The sequence below is a fragment of the Cupressus sempervirens genome, chromosome 7 (assembly GCF_028749045.1).
Source record: "Cupressus sempervirens isolate cs-2001-9-10 chromosome 7, ASM2874904v1, whole genome shotgun sequence".
Taxonomy (NCBI): domain Eukaryota; kingdom Viridiplantae; phylum Streptophyta; class Pinopsida; order Cupressales; family Cupressaceae; genus Cupressus; species Cupressus sempervirens.
This window is the reverse complement of record NC_143124.1, coordinates 495,930,628-495,951,836: the sequence shown is the minus strand read 5'-3', so window position 1 is coordinate 495,951,836 and position 21,209 is coordinate 495,930,628.

Below are 21,209 nucleotides of genomic sequence, written 5' to 3'. Positions count from 1 at the left end.
GACTTATCTTTAGTTCAAGAGTGTTTTCCTATGTTTCTCAAACCTTGTTTAAGATTTTCAATTAGATTAGTTTGCATGCTAGAAAATTTTCTCTTCTTTGATGTTGTGTCTACACCTAACAATTTTAGTGCCTCTTGCAACTTCTTTTGTGTAAGCAAAAGTGAAAGCAGCTAAGCTTGTTCAAGTGTTTCAGTGTTATTAAATTGAGGCATAATTTCTCTTATCTTCTTATGCATTAACTTTTTCTTATACAAACTTAATGGTTGAACACTAGCTGCAAGTTTTCTCAATTTATCCACATCCATTTTAAGTAAATGATCTAAATTCTTATGAGAAATATCATTCTTTACAAATTGAGCAATATTTAAGAGTTCATCCATACTAGTTTCTACACCTCATCCCAACCCTTCTCTGACTTTTGTTACTAGAATTTCTATAGGGACCAATCTTGAGCCTTCTCCAACATCTATTTTTTGAGATTCTGTAGGGAAATATTCTGACCCTTCTTTGACTTATGTTATTTGAACCTTTGTAGTGAGTGATCTTGAACCTTCTTCAACATTCATTGTTTGAGATTCTAGAGGGAGTGTTTTAGACCTCTCTCCCATATGCACTACTTCTACTTCTGTTGAGCCTTCTTCAACATTTCCTTCACCTTGTTTAATTCGATGATAACATGCTACAGTCTTCTAAATATTTCTTTGTTCTGCTTCATTGGATCTCTTCCTTGCATATTTGTTTTGCCTTCCTTTCTTGTTTCCCATTATAAAATCAAAATAAAAATAAAAATTATCCCTTACCTCAAGATAAATTTTGTGCAATAACTAGACAAAAAATTGCTGTATGGATATATCTATCGCTGTCAATATTTTTAAACAGTATGTCAGAAGCTGATCCCAGCCTTTTTGTTTTTTTCATATTTGCATGAACATTAGAAAAAGTACATGTTCACCCAAAAATGTCTTATTAACTTTTTGGCAATTGGGAAACTTTAGTACTCATGTTCATGCAAACATGCATTTGAATGAACACAACTACTATGTTCGTACAAACACTATGTTCGCTCGAACGCTAAAAATTAGGAATTTTAAAACCCTTTTTTCATATTTTATTTATTTTTTGCTCTTTTGACACCCATAATAGTAGAAGAATGATCTCCTACTGTAAAATAAAAAATATCAAAATGTGCTACTTGGAGCAAGCTTTCTAATGACTATAATTGCAATACATATTTTAGTCATTAAGACTTTCAAATATGAGTTTAACTCATTACAGGTTCATTATCAATCAAACATCAACCGACTTCGACACCTCGGGAAAATTAGTAAATTAGGTCAATTTTTTTTTGAAAAATATGTAGGAACTAGCTTATTGAGATACCTTTCTATTCAAAAAAAAAAAAGGTTTATGATAAATTGACTTCAAATTATCTATTTTAAACATAACATATGTCTGAATTACAATTCGTGTCACTTCAAAACTTCATAAACTATACAATATTCAACCAAAATGAATCAAACCAAATGCATCCTTTGGATATTGATGTTACAAATCTAGCACCGAAAGAATTACTTCATTATCATTTCTAGAAAAAAAGTTATGTGTGTCAAACAGATTGTCACTCTTTAAAAATATTAAATTTTATTATGTACCACTTTTTGGAGGAGATGAAAAAATTGACATAAATAATCCTTTTTTTCAGATTAAAAAATATAGTTACAAATTAGGAACAGAGTACTCAAAAACACTAGTTTATGTCATATCGAAATTATTTGTAGTTTTGGAGATATAGTCACTTGAATGTGACGTTTGTGGGATCACCCATTATTAAATTAAGTTATATCTATAAAAATGAGTACAATGTTGATATTTTTACCAAACCTCTTGCAAAGTTGAAAATTGGGTACTTCAAAGGAAAACTTGGTATGACATTGTTGTAAATGCATTTATTATCTAATACATTCATAAATATAAATTAGTTTTGCTTGCAAGCTTGTGTTGTGAAAAGTGATGACTTTTCTTATGAAAGGTGACAACCTTTCTTGTGTTTTAATCCTATTATAAACTGATGACTTTATTTTAGTTGATCTGTCTCCAAACAATGGTTGAAGTGAGGGTTATCTTTGTTCTTCAGGCTAGATCTCTCCGGACACACTGATAGCCCACATGGTTCTTTGGGTCAGATTTTGTGGACACCATGAAAACCCATTTTTTTGAAGTTAGAGTTATCCTTGTTCTTGGGGGCAGATCTTGTTGGACACATTGATAACCTTCATGGTTCCTTAGGCTAGATTTTGCCAAACACCATGAAAATCCATTATGTTTTTTTTTAAATTCTTAGTTTAAAAGACTATGATGATTACACCTTATAGTGTAAGTTGTTTTATTTCAATTTCCCTTGCTAAAGATGGAGTGTTAAGAATATTAGCTATGTGAGAAATTGAAACTAAAATTTGTGCCTATAAATCTATACTCTAATTCTATATTACATGATTGATTCATTTTATATATATATATATATATATATATATATATATATATACATACATCTATATATACATGTATACATACATACATATGTATGTATGTATGTATGTATGTATATATATATATATATACATACATATACATACATATATACATATATATATATATATGTATGTATGTATATATATGTATATGTATATATATGTAGATATGTATATATATATGTATATATGTATATATGTATTTATATATATGTATATATGTGTGTGTGTGTGTGTGTGTGTATATATATAATATTATACATATATATACATAAAGCTAAGTTGAGTAACTAAATCATGTAATATTAATTAGATTGAATAGATTAATATCGACAAAAACATATATTATATAGTAAATTATTATTGATCCCTATTCTAACTGTCATGATCTACTATGAGAATATCGATCAATAACCATGGAAATCAGATTCTTCCATAACAGATTACCATTTGAAATAAGATATTATCATTAATTTAGTTATTCCTTCTTAAATTTATTCACTCCTTCAAATATCAATAATCAGAGATTATAGTGTGAACAGTTCTAGAATATAAATTCTTCATATTAATAGATATATGGAAATTGAGATTTACACCAACTAGAAGATATAAACATATAAAACTTTACACAATTGACTTTTAAATATGAGGCGGATTTCATAGATTTTAAAACTAATACTTTATAATTATATTTTTTATTAATCTAATGTGATTTATTAATGATTAATATTGTTAAATGTAAATAAGTTAGTTTATATTTTTATACGTTTAATCTATTATGCTTTTTAGAACATTTATAATGCTAAAAATCTAATATTTATACTTATATCATACAATCTTTTAAGAAATATTATTATAATCTATTTATAATACACTAGCATAATATGATATATATCTAATAGAAAATATATATCGATAATTATATTTACCACAAAAATAAAAATTAATAGTAGAAATCATACTTTATAATTAATAATTAGTAAAATTGTTTATATAATTATAACAAAAATATTGTATTATACAAGTATAATTATAGACAACTATAACTATATAATATTTTAGTTAATTACAATATCTTATATACTAAGATAGTTTTATTAAAACAAAACTATAAAGTAAAGGAAAGAACTAATCTACTATGTGGCACCTGTTTCATATTTTTGTCATGGATGCTTGAACTATCATCCACATACAACTTGGCCCATTTCCATTTTTTAAATTTAGTTTTGTCTTATTAAAATTAGACCAATGAAACCATTCCCACAATGATATTCATGCCTTTAATAAACAAAATACATCAACTAGTGAGCTTCCTTTACGACATATAAGCATAGCTTATGTTGGCAGTAACAATCATGTCCTTGATTTATGCTTCTAAAATAATAGTGTATCCTATACTTTCCAAAATCAATATAATCATGGGTCAAGTAAAAATATTATAAATTCATGTTCTTATTCCTCTTAAAGCACCATATTGGTTGTATTCAAAATTAATGACTTATAGTTTCACATTTCGCTATGGTAGTTTTGAGCATGTTGATTCTTTTTGGACTAACATCTACTATGAATTAATGAATTACTATGGTTTAGTGAATTGTTACTTATTATTTTTGGATTAACATGTCCTGTTTGATATAATGAAATTATTTATTTGTTAGAAAACATATTCATTTAATTAGTAATTTTTCAAATGAATAATAATATTAATTTTCCAATAATTATTTTTATTGATTTAGTAAGAATATATATAATTTTAATTAAATGAAAAATATTATTGCTCACTAGTTAAAGCATATTAATCTTGACTTTGATAGATTTTCTTGCATTTTATGATAATTGTTGACATCATAATAGTTTTATAGGTTCAATCCTTATATATGTTGTCAGAGCTCTAGGATCCACTCTAGGGCCTTGAGTTTACTATGCTTAATTGTAGCCCAAGGTCACATAATTGTAAGTCAACTAGCTTAGTCTATGTAAATATTGTTTGAAGGATTTCATGGGAAAAATGATACAGAGAGAGGGGGGTCGGTGAGGGGCGGGGGATGAACCAAGGTCCTAAACTTTTACTTGCAAAAACAAATTACTGATTTTACACCTAATTCATCCCATATCTTATATCTAAAAAATATTGTAATGCTGAAATGAAACTAAAAAATCCATGAAAAGTTTCAACACATAACACAAATGATTTGGTTACCCAAAATCACTTCAATGTGAATGTAAAACTGGGATGAGGATCAAACTCACAAATCATCACTATTGCAATAATAAAGTTAACCTATTAGAGTTACAATGTTGATCATAATAATGATCTACCCTATGAAGGGTCTATCTTGTTAAAATTTGTTAAGACTATTAGGTCTTACCCTATTAAAGGATTTTATACTTACAATTAAGTAAGTGTTCTATTAGGAGATTCTAAATAGATCTGCTATGATCACTTTGATAGGAGATTTTCCCTGACTCAAGCTATCAAACCTAATTCAGTATGTAACCCTCAACTTGTTGTTAAATATCATTCCATATCTCCTTTTTTCAATGTCTTAATCTGATATCTACATTCTAAACCTCACTACTTAGATTGCTCTATCAGATCTCCTTTTAGACTTAGTCTTCCTTGCTCTATTTTGTTCTAGTTCACTCATTCACTTGCACATCCACCCATTCATTACTGATCGAGCTCGTTCTCAAATCCTTCTCACACTTCATATCATCATCATAGTCATATATGATCCTAGGGTTAGAGCCCTCATTAAATAGATAATATTTGAAAGTTTCTTGATCATAATCAATGGTTCACAATTCATCCCTTTTGTAATTTCCCTTTTGATATTCTAATTGGTTGATCTTCTTTCCTCAAGGTCATTACCATCTATAAAGATGCATAAACTCCCTATTAATTGTATCTATACTCATTGAATGTTGTATAGAGTTGGCCAAAATTATTTACATAGATTTTTGTTTGATTATAAACTCATATGAAAAAATTGGTTTTCTTTGCATCTAAATGCTCTAACACTTGGTCATAACTAACATTTTAGCTAGCACTTAGCTTTTAGAAACTTGATCTATTTTGTTCACTTAGCAAAAATTTTCATTCAATGTACGTGGTCTCAATTGTATGAGCTCAACTTATATATGCACTCGGTCTCAACTGGGGTGCTTTACAATCTCTGACTTTCTAGGCAAAAATAGACAAGTCCTTATCTACTCAGCCTTTACTAGATGACTCAGTTATAGTGATGATCGTCCAACCTTACCTAGTAAATGACTAAGAGTTTGGACACTAATAGGTAGCTTAGCCATAAAGATAAACACATATGTGTTGGTTCCTTAGGTTTATTAATGAGTCTCCCAGTTATGATTACTCTAGATAAGAAAGGAAAGGATTCTCCTTTCTTTGTGTTATAAAAGTTAAGATAGTCACTCATGTTAATTATACAAATAGCTTTTTCATTGATGTCAAGGAATACAAATATATCTATACTAATAGAGAACCTATGATATCAGAGTATATAGGAGTTATCAAAAAGAAGAAAATATTAGTAGAAGGAAGAGAATAATATCAAAATATAGAGATTAGATATTGAAAGTTGAAAACTATCGATTATACAAGTGTTTTGTATGCTAGTTGACAAAAACATAAAGAGGAAATTGTTTATGAAAAGATTGAGAAGAAAGAACCCTAGAATCTAAGGTCTAGATTAAATAATTGATGATCAACCTCATCAAAGGAAGGATAAATGGATTAAGGTTATGAAGAGATAGAGTTATAAGAATTGAGAAACAAAATAGGAATGATAAAAAAAGATGGAAAATAGATAAATGATTGGTTAGTATTAGGAATCTAACTAGCTCTAGATGAAAGAAAAAACACATCAAATTATCTTGTAAGGAATCCTATCTAGTTTTCTACAAGGTACTCTGAAACCTTTTAACATGGTAGTCTCTAATGAAACCTTTGTAAACACTTTAAGAGGATGAATGTCATATAGAAAGGATTAAATATCTTAAGGTTGTAGAGATAACTTACATTTTATTAGTCACCTCTTACCAATAGGTCACTTAAAAAGTGACCTCTTGTATGTTGTAATAGGAAACCTTCTTGTACTACAGAGAATAAGTTGTGGGTACCAACCCCATCCCAATTTCTCCCTCTAACCATGGGTTTTCTATGAAACCAAAAATCTTTGTTATGGATGTGTGAATCTTTTATATTACTATTTATTTACTCTATGTTTTATTTTAGCATATCGGTAATAATGAGCATGCTATCGTTGAATTGTGAAACTAAATGTTATGATTAAAGATAGAAAAGAGTTAAAATTTTGATAGTACCAATTCACCCCACCCCCACCCACCTAGTACCTAACCTTTCTAATTAACAATTTATAACAGACCTTAGTTCTCTAGAAGGAAATTTTAACAACTTGAAAGTATATCTGGGAATAGGGAGAGGCATAGGAAAGAAAAGAAATTGGAAGAAGCCCTAGATGAAGCATTTGCACATGTGGAGGATTTGAAGAAAATTTTGAGAATGTCATTTCCAAATAGGAAAGAATTATCATAAAGATTTTTGATAAGTTTGGACAATATTCATGAACTATCAAGAATGAATACTAATCCATAAGAAGTCAATGCTATTATTGTGGATGGAAACAAAAAACACATAATAGAAAGAAAACATAGATGAATCCCAAAAGGAACTTAAAAGTCAAGTCCTAAGGATGGCTGAAATACTTGAAAGAATGACAATTACTAAGGAAGTGTAGGAAAGTCTTTAAGGTGATAAGAAATTTCCATCTAGAAAATTAGCAAAGAAATAATAAACACAAAAATGTATCTCATTGTTGTTTAACGTCTAATTTGAAATGTTCCTTATATGAGTTAGTTATACTAAGTCTTATTATTTTTTAGTAAAATGGAACATAAAATTCTAATTTTTGAGTCATAACAAGAATACTAATTTATAGATTGATCAAAGTAATAGAACTCCCCCCTATCAAAATATAGAGATTAGATATTGGAAGTTGACAACTATTGATTATACAAGTGTTTTGTATGTTGGTTGACAAAAAAGTAAAGAGGAAATTGTTTATGAAAAGATTGAGAAGAAAGGACCCTAGAATCTAAGGTCTAGATTAAATAATTTATGATCAACCCCATCAAAGGAAGGATAAGTGGATTAAGGTTATGAAGAGATAGAGTTACAAGAATTGAGAAACAAAACATGAATGAGAAACAAATTATGAGAATTGAGAAACAAAATAGGAATGAGAAACAAAGAAGGAAAATAGATAAAGGATTCGTGAGCATTAGGAATCTAAGTAGCTCTGGATGAAAGAAAAAACACATCAAATTATCTTGTAAGGAATCCTATCTAATTTTCTACAAGGTATTCTAAAACCTTAACATGGTAGTCTCTAATAGAACTTTTGTAAACACTTTAAGAGGGTGAATGTCATATAGGTAGGATTAAATATCTTAAGGTTGTAGATAAAACTTATATTTTATTAGTCACTTCTTACCAACAAGTCACTCAAAAGGTGACCTCTTTTATTTTGTAATAGGAAACCTTTTTGTACTGCAGAGAAGAATTTGTGGGTATTATCCCCATCCCAATTTCTCCCTCTAACCAAGGGTTTTTTGTGAAATCAAAAATCATTGTTATGGATGTGTGAATCTGTTATGTTACTAATTATTTACTTTATGTTCTATTTTGGCATATTGGTAATAACGAGCATGCTATCGGTGAATTGTGAAACTAAATGTTATGATTAGAGATGGAAAGGATTTAAAAAATTGATAGTACCAATTCACCCCACCCCCACCCACCTAGTACCTAACCTTTCCAATTAACAATTTATAATAGACCTTAGTTCTCTAGAAGGAAATTTTAACAACTTGAAAGTATATTTGGGAATAGGCAGAGGCGTATGAAAGAAAAGAAATTGGAAGAAGCCCTAGATGAAGCAATTTCACATGTGGAGGATTTGAAGAAATTTTTAAGAACATCATTTGCAAATAGGAAAGAATTATCATAAAGATTATAGATAATTTTGGACAATATTCATGAACAATCAAGAATGAGTACTAATCCATAAGAAGTCAATGCTACTATTGTGGATGGACACAAAAAACACATAATAGAAAGAAAACATAGATGAAGCCTGAAAGGAACTTAAAAGTCAAGTCCTAAGGATAACTGTAATACTTGAAAGAATGACAATTACTAGGGAAGTAGAGGAAAGTTTTTAAGGCAATAAGAAATTTCCATTTAAAAAATTAGCAAAGAAATAATAAATGCAAAAATGTATCTCACTATTCTTTAATGTCTAATTTCAAATGTTCCTTATATGAGTTAGTTATACTAAGTCTTATTAATTTTTAGTAAAATGGAACTTAAAATTCTATTTATTGAGTCATAACAAGAAAACTAATTTATAGATTGATCAAACCAATAGAACTCCCCCCTATCAAAATATAGAGATTAGATATTGGCAGTCAACAACAATCGGTTATACAAGTGTTTTGTATGCTAGTTGACAAAAAAGTAAAGAGGAAATTGTTTATGAAAAGATTTAGAAGAAATAACCCTAGAATCTAAGGTCTAGATTAAATAATTGATGATCAACCTTATCAAAGGAAGGATAAAAGGATTAAGGTTATGAAGAGATAGAGTTACAAGAATTGAGAAACAAAACAGGAGTAAGAAACAAAGAAAGAAAATAGATAAAGGATTGATGAGCATTAGGAATCTAACTAGCTTTGGATGAAAGAAAAAACACATCAAATTATCTTGTAGGGAATCCTATCTAGTTTTTTACATGGTATTCTGAAACCTTTTAACATGGTAGTCTCTAATAGAACTTTTCTAAACACTAAGTGGGTGAATGTCCTATAGGCAGGATTAATTATCTTAAGCTTGTAGATATAACTTACATTTTATTAGTCACTTCTTACCAGCAAGTCACTCAGAAGGTGACCTCTTGTATGTTGTAATAGGAAACCTTTTTGTACTGCAGAGAAGAAGTTATGGGTACCATCCCCATCCCAATTTCTCCCTCTAACCAAGGATTTTCTGTGAAACCAAAATTTTGTGTTATGGATGTTTGAATCTTTTATATTACTATTTATTTACTTTATGTTCTATTTTGGCATATTGGTAATAATGAGCATGCTATCGGTGAATTGTGAAACTAAATGTTATGATTAGAGATGGAAAGGATTTAAAAAATTGATAGTACCAATTCACCCCACCCCCACCCACCTAGTACCTAACCTTTCCAATTAACAATTTATAACAGACCTTAGTTCTCTAGAAGGAAATTTTACAACTTGAGAGTATATATGGGAATAGGGAGAGACATGGGAAAGAAAATAAAATTGGAAGAAGCCCTAGATGAAGCACTTGCACATGTGGAGGATTTGAAGAAATTTTTGAGAACATCATTTGCAAATAGGAAAGAATTTTCATAAAGATTATAGATAAGTTTGGACAATATTTATGAACTATCAAGAATGAGTACTAATCCATAAGAAGTCAATGCTATTATTGTGGATTCACACAAAAAACACATAATAGAAAGAAAACATAGATGAAGCCCGAAAGGAACTTAAAAGTCAAGTCCTAAGGATGACTAAAATACTTGAAAGAATGACAATTACTGAGGAAGTAGAGGAAAGTCTTTAAGGTGGTGATAAGAAATTTCCATCTAAAACATTAGTAAAGAAATAATAAATGCAAAAATATATCTCGCTATTCTTTAACATCTAATTTGAAATGTTCTAGATTGATCAAACTAATAGAACTCCCCTCCCCCACACACCGCTCGCTCTATCGATCTATCTATCTATCTATATTCGAATTGAAAATTTCCTATATATATGAAATGTTTATTTCTATGACGAATCCATGCGACTAAGATGCTTCTTATCATTTATAGAAACCTTTTGATGACATACATAACATGACTTTGGTGTATTAATACAAAATCTTACGTTCCTTAAATAATGTTTTCTTTTGATAATAGAGATGTCTGTATTATATGTTTGAGCAATCTTTAAAGTAAATATACAATAATAGTCATTTTTAGGAACTTGTAAAGAGGGTAGCCAAAACAGCAATTTTAATACTATAGAAAAATGTTAAGCTTTCCGTAACTGAAAAAAATAGTAAGAACATTCTAAATATTTAGTCCTAGACTTTTAACTACTAACTTTGAGACAATAATACTGAATATAAATAGAGGAAGCAATTATTCTATCATCTCCCAAACATCATATCAAAAAAAACTTTATTTGTTCCATATCCTTTAAATAGGAACCACATTGCTACGAGCTACTAAATTATATTAAGAAAGAGTCAAGTTCCAAAACCCCACATGAATAAATAAACAACGACACAAATAAAATAGTTTTAAAAAATGTAATTCCATCAATTGCTATTATTGTGTATCCCAAGAAGAGAAGAGGAGAAGTGTATAAAATACGAAAGTCTCATATATTAGTCAAAGTATGTATTTAACGATTTCACTGGTTAGATATAATGTGAGAATGTAAAATCACAAAGAAGAACTAAACGAGTTCAATTAATTTTGAATAAATAGACCAAAACATGTCTATAATTTCTTGCTCTTCGGTCTTTGTATTTGTCCATATTACTCCTCTCCTCATGGTACCTTCTCACATACACTTCTATGCATATTTCGTTAAGAAACATATTTCGGTCTTAAATGTTAGGGGTGGCCATTCAATAACAACTATATTATTAATAATAATAATAAAATAACAAGAACCTTGTTCCACTTCATTTGATTGATATCTACTCTTTCTATGAGCATAGATGATGAACCGAGAGAACTTAAACAAAAACGAAAAATAGAATGTGAGGAAGAGTGAAAAACATTATGGAAAATCATTCAACGGTTTATTAATATAAGGAAGGACATTCGCAATGCTTAATACACCGCATGCCAACAGATTGAAAGCATTAGGATTGCATGAACGCAAAACTAATCAGTCTTATTGTACATCCTTGAAAAATGTGTGAAGCATATACGGATAATAATTAATTTTAAGTGCGTAACGAAAACCATTCATCTAGACTTCTATTGCAGAATACTCTAGATCACAATAAATACGTGGAAGAGAGTTGCGACAGCGAGTAATTTGTGAGAGAGTCGATGAATTTTATCACACTTTAATTCACACTGTGCTAATATGGTAATTTCTTTTGAAAGGCTAGCCGCTGATAATTTGGAAGATTAAACTTATTATGAACAAGTTATCTTACTCTTAATCCACTAGCTCGAATGTACTAATAAAATATATCCTAAATGTTAGTTAACTCGATAGAATATAGTAATAAAACTATAATGTTACAATATCTAATTAATTATTTAATTTTTTATTTATGTTGGTCTCTTATTTTACTGGAGAATCTAATAAGATTACAACTATTTTTTCTACTATTTTATATTCTATTTTATTGATTAATATATTTATCTTTTTACATTTGATTCTTAGTTGAAATTATTATTTTAGTTAATTAAATAATTTTTTAAATAAAAATTAAATACAATATTTATAAGTTTAGGTGAATATTAAAATGTTTTGAATTGGTAATTATTTTCAATACTTGAGATGAATATATTATTATTATCAATATACTACTAAATATCTATTTTTAGGGTCAAAAACTACTAAACATAAATACATAAATAATAGGTATAAGAACTTTTGTGTCGAGAACATCCATCTTACACATGTAATATCAATACAATGTAAAAGCTTGTATGAAGCACACAACAAAAAAAATATCTAGAGTATATTATGTGAAAAAAACATTTGCTACGATAAAAAATGAGTAATCAGCAACATAATAATGAGAGAAATTTAAAATCCTTAGATGAATTTAGCAAGGCTAACTAGGTGTTTTCTTCTACCAATATAAGACATAATTATGTATAACATTACTTCAGATGTAATTATGTCTTTGTAGTCAAGTCCTATTTATAGCACATAATTATTTCTAAATATATATGACTATTTAAACATTTTACTTATTCTCCTTTATTCAAATTTGCATAATGTTTATAAACAACATTATGATGCAAAAAAATGACTTTTTTCATGGAAAACTAATATCCTTGTATAGGTCTAGCACAAATAAATGTCGCATTATGTGTTCTTTGGAGTCCTCAAACTCATAAAGGCATAGATAACATGAACCAATGGATCAAAAGGGGTCAGAGGTTACCCTATGACCTATTTTAACCCATTTGAAACATTCTATGTGTGATAAAGGTACCAGAGTGCTTTAGACATACATAATGAAATTTAATTACTTAATAGGGATCATAGGGTATCATATGCTCCCTTTTGATCCATTGGATCACATTGTCTGATCTTTTGGCTCCTGAGACCCCTAAATACATAGATAATGTGAACCAATATGTCAAAAAGGGTTGAATGTATGTTATGACCCATTTAAACCCATTGGAACTACTCTATGTGCTTTTAATCCAATAGATCAACTATGACCCCTTAAGACACATATAGTATAATTTATAGGTCAACTAATACAATCTAATAGGACAAATTTTTATTTATTTTTAATCATTAGACACCTTAAGATACACATCATATGATTTAGTAGGTCAACTATTACACTTTTTGAACCAGTTGATAATATTACGTGTGTTTATAGGTCTTTGAACCCAAATGACATAGATAATATAATGAAAGGGATCACAAAGGGTCGTAGGGTAGCATATGACTCATTTTGACCCATTGGATGAGATTATTTAGCCTTAGGGATCTTCACAGTCCTAAAGAGATAATAAAATGCAATCTAGTTGGCCTAAAGGAATCATAAGGTAAGCTATGACCCATTTTGACATATTGGAACCATGATATGTGATCTAAGAGGTCATATCACCCATTAAAACACAACATAGTGAATTACAATCAATCAAAAGGGGCCATAGGGTACCCTATAACCCCTTTTGACCTAATGGATCACATTTTTCTTTAAGTACCTGATGGCCATAAGCACATATAATATGATCTAATGGGTAAAAATGTGCCTTAGGGTACCCTATAACCCCTTTTGACCCATTGGATAGCATTATCTATGTCTTAAGGTCTGTGAGGAACCATTAGCACAAATAAAATAGTTTTGATGGGTGAAAATGGGTCATAGGGTACCCTACATCCCCTTTGTCAAATTGGTTTGCATTATCCATGTCTTTTGGGGTTGATACACCACTAAGAATAGGTAATGTGATCCAATATCTCAAACTTATTTGAATTCTATTATGTGTGTGTTAAAGAGCCTAAGGACCCTTTAGTACACATATAATGGCTCTAATGTGTCAAAAGAGTTCACAAAGTATCCTATGGCCTACTTTGACATATCATTTTGTATTATCTATGTTTTTTGAGGTTTGAGGATATCTCAATACACATTATGTGATCTAGTGGGTCAAAAAAGATCATATGGTACACTATAATGAATTTTCACCTATAGGATCATATTATACATGTCTTAAGTGGGTCCATAATCCTTTAGCACACATAGAATAGTTCCAATAAGTGAAAAGTCATCATAGAGTATTCCATGACCCTTTTGACCAATTGGACCGTATTATGTTTTTTCGAAGCTCTAAGAACATAGCTAATGAAAATGAATGATTTAAAAGGGATCATGTACCTTATGAAGCATTTGATATATTAGATTCATTATACTTGTGTTGATGGGTCCTTGAACCTTTTAAGATACACATAATAGGATCGACTAGGTTAAAAAGGTTCATAGGGAACCATATGATCCCATCATACCTATTAGCTGACATTATGTGTTCTTAGGGATCCTTAGACTCCTAAAGATATAAATAATGTGAGTCACTATTTTAGAAGGGGTCATAGGGTACCATACTACCCATTTTGATCCACTAGAAATAGTTGGTGTATGACAAGGGTTCTTGTAAACCCTTAAGACACACAATTCGATCCAATGGGATAAAAAAGATCATATGGTACTACCCTAGACTGAATCTCATCATGTGTACTTAGGGGTCCTCAGAACTCTAAAGACATAATGTAAACCAATGGACCAAATGGCTCATAGGATATCATATGACTCCTTTTGATTATTGTATCGTATTATGTTTGTCTTTAGGGGTAAAGATGTGATTTGGTACTCTATGATCCTTTTTGACCAATTCAACATATTATGTCCTTAGGAGTCCAAGGACCTCTATGAACACATAATGAGATCTAATTTGTAAAAAAGGATCATAGGGTTTTCTATGACCCCTTTTGACCGATTGGATCACATAATGTGTGTCTTAAAGGGTTCAAGAATGCTTTAGCATTGATATAATGGTTTTAGTGGCTCAAAAGGGGTCATATGATACCTTATGACTCCTTTTAACCCATTGCTTCATATTATCTATGTTTTTGCAGATCTGAGGGCTTGCAAGCACAAAATAGTGTCATCCAAAGGGTCAACAGGGGTAATAAAGTAGCCTATGACCCATTTTGAACTATTGAATTCCATTATATGTTTCTTAAGGGGTATTAGAACCTCTTAGCTTAGATATTATGGTTTCAATTTGTCATAATGGATTATGGGGTGCATTATGACACATTATGATACAATGATTCACATTATCTATGCATTTAGGGGTTTGAGGACCCCTAAGCACACAATGTGATCCAATTTGTCAAAGGGGGTCATAGTGTACAATATGACATCTTTTGACCCATTTGATCATATTGTAGGAATGTGAGGATCCACAAGAACAAATAATATTAATCGAAGGGTCAAAAGGGGTGATAATGTAGCCTATGATTCCTTTTGTCCCATTAAATTGCATTATATGTGGCTTAAGGGGTATGAGGACCTCTTAACTCATATATATTGGCTTCAAAGGGTCAAAAGGGGTCATAGGGTGCTCTATTACATATTATGATATAATGATTCACATTATTTATGTATTTAGAAGTTTGAGGACCCCTAGGCACCCACAATGTAATCCAATGTGTCAAAAGGGGTAATAGGGTACATTATGGCCAATTTTGACTTATTTGATCATATTTTATGTGTCTAAAGAGGCCCAAGTACCCCTTAGCACACATACAATGGCTCTAGAGTTATGATACAAGATCTTCAGGTACTCTCAATTGTTGATGCAAGAGTGACTAACAATGTAAATTTTGGAGCTCAAATGTACACACTACAAGTAAGAAGAAAAATCATTCCACTAAAGTGTTTCCTTCTCAAATTTTGGATGTAGATGTACCCCCTTAGAATTTTAAAAATTCCCCTCTTGACATCTTGCAAGGAAATATCTCAATTGTTAACTTAGTAGAGAGTAACCCTTTGATGTATAAAACTTGGTTGTAGGATATAGAAAGAAGATGCCTCACAATTTCACTAAAGGGTCAACGCTTAAAATTTAAGATCAAGATGTATTCCCTTGGAGGAATAGGAATGCTCCAATCCAAATCTAGCAAGAAAATAGAGTTACAATTTCTTTTCTTTTTTAATACTAAGTTATGGTACATGCCTTGTTGACTTATTAAATAGGCTTTTCTTTGGACTGAATAAAAAATATTTATCCAATATGTCGATAAGTTTATAAGACATATGTTGAAAATTATGTATAAGAAAGAGAAATTGTACGTGTTACCTAATATGGTGGTGGAGTTCACTTTTTTAATTATTTAATTTAATATTTTAAGTTTAAAAAGTTTTGGAATTTTCTTTTGGATTTTGTGTACAAGTAGAGTGATGTTAGAAATGTTTATTTTATTCCCTATTCCATCATAAAAATTTAATAGAGTATTTTATTTTGAATATGTTCAAGTATATGGCTTATATTTCTTTGCATTATAAGAACAATGGTTTAATTGAAGGACATAAATAAATGAAAATGGAAAGGGTCTATTTTTTGTGGGTGTCAATGGAATCTCATGTTGGAAATGTAAAATTAAGTATAAAAGATGAGGTAATGACACTATAGAATAGATTACATTTCCTTTTTAAGAATACTTATGGTACAATGGTTTATGAAAAATTAATAATATTCATATATCTAAAAATGAAACAAGGATTCTAAATGGAGTTGTCATAATTCTAATGGAACATTTACTTCTACATGATCTATATAAGAATATCATGTTGCTGATGAAATAGTAGATTTTTCTACATCACAATGGTGTTTATGAATATTTTAGCTCTTGAAATGGTGGGGGATAAGTAATTGGTTTGAATAACTATAAATAATGAATTGATTGGAAAGACAATGTTATGTTTGTGTTAGATCTAATCCCCATCAAATGTAATGTTATACATAACTATTTGGTATATTGATAGAATTAAAAACCTAGCCCAACTAAAATCATCTAAGGGTTTAGAGTTTTCCTCATTATGATGTGCTTGATTACTCACTTTTTATTATAGAATTTTTTTATTCACATAATAGACTCTAGGCACATATTGTGATATATACTTATTATCTTTTATGTTGTATTCACATTAAATGTAAGATAAATATTCTTAGCCCAAAAAATTATTAAATGTATTGTTTAGACATCTATGTTTAATAGGCTGGAAGCCTAAAAGTAGATCTTTTGCACTATATCATTTTAATTCATATAAATTACATATTATTCAAATGTATTAAAAATAAACACCAATTCAAATCATTCCCTTCTTCACATAATCTCACCAAAAGATATTTATTTATTATTTAAAAATATTGTATAATTAATGAATTGAAATAATAACTTAACTTAAAAAAGAAAATTCTAAAAAAATGAAAAGAACATCGACAATCAAATTAAACAACAAATATTTATAAAATAATAAGACAAACATTTATATCATTTTTTTTTTCCCTTGTAAAACACTTTCACCATATAAATAAAACTTCAACACTAAATATTTTAGAATTATACTTTTATTACTATAATCAGACTAGTTGACTACAATTTAAGATAGTTTTATTGCTATATTTCAGCTGGTTGATTAACAGTGAGACAGCTTGTTCATAATAACCTTATTCTTCCAAATGATAATCGCCAGACTTTCAAAAATACATTACCAAATCACCAAATAGTAAATGAAAGTGTGATAGAACTCATACACCGTGTCTCCAAAATTATCTCACTTGAAACCCTATTCCCCGAATTTATTACGGTTTTGAGAATTGCTCAAGAGAAGTCTAGATTAAATGGTTTTGGTTATCCGTATATGCTTCACACATTTTTTAAAGATGTACAATAAAACTAATTAGTTTTACATTCATGCAGTTCGAGTGCTTTCAATCTGTTGGCATGTGCTGTATTCAGCATCCAGAATGCCCTGCCTTATATTAACAAACTTTTTAATGAATTTTCCAGTGTTAAGTTTAACTCTTCCTCACATTCTATTTTTCGTTTTTGTTTAAGATCCTTTCTCTTCAATCAAATGAAGTGCAACAAGTTTCTTGTGAATAGGATAGTTGTTATTGAATGATCACCCCTAACATTTAAGACCGAAAAATGCTTCTTAGCAAATTAACGCAGAAGTGTATGAGAGAAGGTAAAGGACAGAATATGATCATTACGCCCATAATTTTCTTATGCATGATGCGGTGGTGCCTTAAAATATCATCTATATTGATTATATGAGCTCTTAACATTTGCAGTGGCTGCAAGGATAGTCAAATGCTCAAATGGTGCTCAAGCTACAATCATTGCATTTAATGGACTGAAATTTCATTTAACTATGTTATTTGTAATTTTATTTATTTATTCATTCTAGTTTGGCATTTGACTCTTTCTAAATATAATTAATTAGCTTGTAGCAATGTGGTCATATTTAAAGGATATGGAAACAAATGAAGTTTTTGTTAGTACTTTTCTCATGTTTTGGAGTTGACTAGAATAATGATGATTTCCTCTATTAAAATTGCGCATGATTGTCTCAAAGTCATTAGTTAAAAGTTTTGAACTATATATTTAGAATGTTCCAATCATTTTTATTAACGTTCTCCTATGGTATTTAAATTGGTGTTTCAACTATTGATTTTGGTATAAACAGACGACGTTGCTTAAGAAAAAAATGTCTCCAAAGTAGTGATACGTAGGCCATCAAAAGGTTTTCATAGGTTGTAATAGCTTTTTACTCCTATAGCTTCATCATGGATTTGAATTCCTACAGAAACAAGAGTTACAAACATATATAGTAAATTAATAGAGGGAATAATTTTTATGAAGGTTCGTAAGGCTGCTTATTCTCAGCATCCTTCTTTGCCACAGCTTGTTTTTAATTTACTAAAAATAACTTCTCTGAAAATCTCCAAGATTATTTCTTTCATGACAGTTGGAATTTATTTTAGATATAAATTTTAGTGTGTGAAATAAAAAATTTCTCACGAAGAATTAATTTATTTCAATATTTTTGAGTCTTTCCATTCTATCCATCAGTTACAAAACAACTACACAATTTGCTCCAAATTTAAATAATAAAATGACTATTGTTATCAATAATCAAGTTGCAATTTTTTTAGTTTTAATACTACACTATGGCAGAATTTTATTAATTTTTAATTCTATCAGTAATCTTTTCTATTTATTTCTTTTATGTCCTTTGTGCTATCAAAGTGGTATATGAAAGCTATAAATGAATTTAATATTGTAAAAGGTGCAACATTTGATTTTTTTCTATTAGTCAGTTAATTCTAGCCCTAATTTTATAAGCAATAAAATCTTGTATAAAAAGACTTAGCATTATGAGAGTTTTCTTCTATCCATTCAATTTGTTTTGGAAACTAATCCATTAGTGTGTGAAGTTGTGGTGGCTTTAGTTTTAATAAAAGTATGCAATTTATATTGTTTTATAAAACTGCAATAAAGTTTTTTTATGTTGTTCCAAAATAAAGCATCCTCTTTTCTCAAATGGAGTTCTATTTCCAAACTTGTTTATTTTATTTGCATTTGCATTTTCAAATCTGCTTGCATATGTTGTTGCATTTCTACAATAAGGATAGTAGTGAGAGTTGGAGAAGTTGACTATAGGCCCAAGAATTGCATTTCCTAAAAATCCATTATGTTCATTGCCTTAAATCATTATAATCTATATGAAATTAAACACATCTTTGTAAAGAACTCTATCAAATAGTTCGTGTGCCTTGCTTAAGGCTCCACATTGAACTCTATCAAACAGTACATGTGCCCTACTTAAGGTTCCACACTTCCTACATCATTAGAGTTTATATAAAATGCTCTCTATCAAATGCCTTTTGAATGGTTCCACATTTAAATTTTTTTCGTCTCTCATGCTTTGATGAATGTTTGTGCCTTGTTCCAAAGCTCCAATTTTAGCATATAATTTTAAGAGAAAAATCTTTATGATAAAAGTCATCAAATCTGAATAGTGATGCATGCAAAAAATGAGGGGGCTTTCAGTTTGTATTATTTATGGAATAGGGCAAAGAAGAAGTAAACCAATTGAAACTAAGGCATCAAGCTTCTTTCTTTTCCTTTATAGTTTTCCTAGGATCCTTTGATAAAACCACACTTCGAACCCCTGACATAATGGTGTGCATGTTTGTGCTCTATTGTTTTGTTGAATAATAAATAATAAATACTTGACATTTTTGCAAAAATAGTCAAGACTTATAGATATGTCACAATCTAATAAGTATCTATATTATTCAATTGGATATTTTGTGCTTCTTTAATAATTAAACAAATAAATGTATCTGATATAAAAAATGCAAAGAACGACCTTTGCAACTATCTAGGTGATTGGACACAATATAATTTGTAGATACCAAAATAGTGTTCGATGCTTTGGAGAATCTAATACATTTTTCTTCTTCAAATGAAAAATGAAGTATTAGAAAACCAAAAGAAACCCTTCTAATTGAATCAATTTTACTTCTTTCGCTAACATTAATTCCATAACCTTGTGCAATATAATTATTAGTCTAGGTCATCTATTTAGTAACTTGAAAGACGATGCATCTACTTTATTTTTATCCTTCTATGTCCTTCCTTGTATCTTTTTTATATATTTGGTTTGGCACAATCATTTCCCCTTGAAAACATGAAAGAAACTTATGCTTTCTATTGTTGTTGTGGACTGTCAGAGCTATTAATAGAGCTGCTATTTTTGTTACACCTTACTTTCAATTCAATCTTACAGTATTAGGTTACACATCCATCAATCAAGGAACATTAACAAAGCAATATTGTCATGCAATTTTGCATTGAATCAAGAGGAAAATATTGTGGGCTCTTCCTTTTTTTCAAGGAAATTATCTATTCAAATTCAAATTCAAATTCATTTGGTTGTTGGAATAGGAATAGGAAATTAGGAATATGTTTTCTATTTTATGTTTGATGCAACAATTGGAATAGGGAATAGAAGTTCATATTCTCATTTTGCCCCTAAAATGAGCTTATGTCCCTTCCAAAAAATATCAATTTTTGGAATAGCTATTCCTATTCTTAATATAAATTATTATTCCCAATTCCTATGCCTACAACCAAATGGAATCTTACATAAGAAAATTTCTTTTCATCTCCATAAATATATCTTAGAAATGGGAAAACTAGACTTTGAAGAGAACAAAAGCTTATTGATATTGCATCCCCTCATCATCTAATGATATACTA